This window comes from Sapajus apella, unplaced genomic scaffold (genome assembly GCF_009761245.1).
Source record: "Sapajus apella isolate SASKATOON/1434 unplaced genomic scaffold, GSC_monkey_1.0 scaffold1083, whole genome shotgun sequence".
Lineage (NCBI taxonomy): Eukaryota > Metazoa > Chordata > Mammalia > Primates > Cebidae > Sapajus > Sapajus apella.
The window spans coordinates 1-3,133 of record NW_022438009.1 but is presented as its reverse complement, the minus strand read 5'-3'; the positions used below and the strand labels follow the sequence as shown (position 1 = coordinate 3,133).

Below are 3,133 nucleotides of genomic sequence, written 5' to 3'. Positions count from 1 at the left end.
GTTCCTTTTTTTTTTTTTTTTTTTTTTTTTTGAGATGGAGTCTGGCTCTGTCACCTAGGCTGGAGTACAGTGATGCCATCTCGACTCACTGCAGCCTTAGCCTCCTGGGTTCCAGCAATTCTCCTGCCTCAGCCTCCCAGGTACCTCGGATTATAGGCGACCCCAACCACCCACAGATAATTCTTGTATTTTTAACAGAGACGGGGTTTCACCATGTTGGCCAATTGCTCTCAAACTCCTGACTTCAGATGACCCCTTGCCTCAGCCTCCCAAAGTGCTAGGATTACAGGCATGAGCCACCACAGCTGGACTCTTTTGTTTTTTATTTTTCATTTATTTGTTTCTTTCTTACTTTTCATGAGATGGAAACTCACTCTGCAGCCCAGGCTGCAATGCAGTGGTACGATTTCAGCTCACTGCAACCCTGCCTTTCAAATTCAAGTGATTCTTGCCCCTCAGCCTCCCAAGTACCGAGAACTACAGGTGCATGCCACCACGCCCAGCTAACTTTTGTATTTTCACTAGAGACAGGGTTTCTCCATGTTGGTCAGGCTAGTCTTGAACTTTCGACCTCCAGTGATCCATCCACCTCAGTTTCCCAAAGTGCTGGCATAAGAGGCATGAGACACCACACCTGGTCTGATGACTTTTTTTTTTTTTTTTTTTTGTTAAGACAGGGTTTCACCATATTGGTCAGGATGGTCTTCAACTCCTGACCTCAGGTGATCCGCCCGCCTTGGCCTCCCAGAGTGCTGGGATTACAGGCATGAGCCACCGAGCCTGGCTCTGATGACTCTTAAAAAGTACTATGGGCCGGGTGTGGTGGCTCATGGCTGCAATCCCAGCACTTTGGGAGGCCAAGGCGGGCAGATCACCTGAGGTCAAGCCTTTGAGACCAGCCTGACCAACATGGAGAAACCCTGTCTCTACTAATTTACCCCTGTTTTTTCTTCTGAGACAGGGTCTGGCTCTGTTGACCAGGTTGGAGTGTAGTGGCATGATCTTGGCTCACTGCAGCTTAGACCTCCTGGGCTCAAGTGATTCTCTGCCTCGGACTCCAGAGTAACAGGGAATACAGGTGCACACCACCATGCCCAGTTACTGTGTGTGTGTATGTCAGAGATGGGGTCTCACTATGCTGCCCAGGCTGGTCTGGAACTCCTGCACTCCATCAGTCCCCTTGCCTCAGTCTCCTAAATTGTGGGGATTACAGGCAGGAGCCACTGCACCCAGCCCCTCTTTATTCATTACTCTGCTTCCCTCCCTAACTCTGCACATCTCTCTCATTCTCCCCTTCTCTCTAGCTCTTCCTTTCTTTTCTTTTTCCCTGGGATTCTGCTCCTCACTTTGTCCCCCTCCCCTCTCCTGCTGTTTATCCCCTTCTCCCCTCTATTCCTCCTTTTCCACCTCTTCTGCTCCATCCTCACAACTTATTTAACCTCTTGTTGCTCCTTCTCCCCAGTCGTCCTCAATCTCTCTATATTTCTACCTCTTCTCCCCTCTCTGCGCCTCCTCTACTATCCCTGTTAAATTCTCTCTTCCCTATTATACCCCCGCACCCGCCCTCTGGCACCCCACATCCCCAGGTGTCCTCCCTCCTGTGGTTCCCTCTGTTCTCCTTGCCACCAGCACCCTCTGTTCTGTCTGCCCAGGCTCCAAATCCCTCCTCGTCTCCCTCACTCTCATGAGCCTCCCTCTTTGCTGCCCCATCCGGACCTTGCTGTTCTTCATCTCTCTGTACATCTCGCTTTTCTCTACATTTCTCCAGTTGCTTTTCTCCTCCTACGTTTTATTTTACTTTTTTTTTCACTTTTGCTGTCTCTTGGCAAATCCCTCACTCATCCTCTACTTTGCCATCTGTTATGGGTGTTTCTCATTCTTTTCTCTTTCCCAGGTTTTCTACTGCTCTCTGTCTCCAGGCATCTTTAGCCCACACAATCACAGGAGGGTTTGGAGTAACACGCCTGCATCCCAGAGGTGCGCATTTTCCAGGGGCCGCAGCTGGGCAGGTAAGAACAGCCCGTGTCACAGGACAGGCCCCGGGCACCTCCTCAACGCGAGCTCAGGGGAAGTAGTGACTGCGGAGGGGAGACATGGGAAGTAGCAGGGCCTCGAACGACAGCACCTTAAGACAAAAGTGGTGTCTGCAGAATACCACGACCAGGCAGAGGACGTCTTTCCCTGGACTGGGGCTGCAGCGCTGCGCTCAGGGGTCCGGACCAGGGCGAGGGCGGGAGGTGCCCAGGGCGGGAATCCTCCTCCCGGGTGAGGACTTCAAAAAGCGCGGGGCGGTAGGAGTCAGAAAAAGGTTTTGAGCCGAAACTCTACGCGAGCCGAAACACTACGCAACCCGAAGTGTACACAACGTCCTGCCACGGAAAAACCAGGACGGGACCAGCCTCAGCGTGACCTTAAACCCACAAGGAAGCGACCCCCGGGCACTCAAGGGGACGTCTCAATTTACTCTGGGTAAAGGAAGACCGGCGAGAATTTCCAGGTCTGTCGGACTCCACATCCCAGGTCCAGAAGCGTCAGGGACCTGGGACAAGCAGACTTAGTAGAAGACAGAGCGAAACTCACGCGCCGCGGAGGGACCCTCATTCCACGCGATCCGCTTCCGGGTTTGCGCGAGTCTGCGCGCGCAGGACAGAAGCCAGGCCTGGGCGGGACCCGCGCGGAGGTGGGCGGGGCCTGGGCGAGGAAGGGGCGCGAGGCGAAGAGACCTTGCCCTTCAGAACCAGCAGAGGGCGGGGCGGGCCTGCACCTGCGCGTCTCTCAGCCTCGCTCCCAGCGCCTGTTTTTGGGTTTTGGAGGCGAGACCGGCCAGGAAGGCTGAGGCATGGGTCAAAAGCCCTGGAATTGTCTGGAAGGGCGATGCAAACCAGAATGTGAAATGCAAAGCCCTTGCTTGGGCCGAACGTACGATTTCATGCTGATGCCTACGGAACAGAACAGAAATCCTCTCCCTTTCTACTCTCCATTTACTCGGGAGGGACAGTCCAGCCTGTGCTCAGCAGCAGAGACTTCCCTGACGCCGCCGGCTGGGATGCGGGACTAAGTTAAGTGCTCAGGCCAGGGAGGAGTGGGGTCACCACCTGCTGCCTGAACAGGGCAGACGTGAGGGCGCGAGGGC

At 54.2% G+C, this 3,133-nt stretch overlaps 1 protein-coding gene across 1 annotated transcript in view; it reads right to left on the bottom strand.

The window, feature by feature from the left end:
- LOC116546576 (zinc finger protein 888-like) overlaps positions 1–2,650 on the bottom strand; it is a 16,602-nt gene extending 13,952 nt beyond the window's left edge. Inside the window, exon 1 of the mRNA XM_032272793.1 lies at positions 2,562–2,650. The gene's annotated coding sequence lies outside the window, so the exon portion shown is untranslated. The remainder of the gene's footprint in view (positions 1–2,561) is intronic.
- Positions 2,651–3,133: the final 483 nt, after the last annotated feature.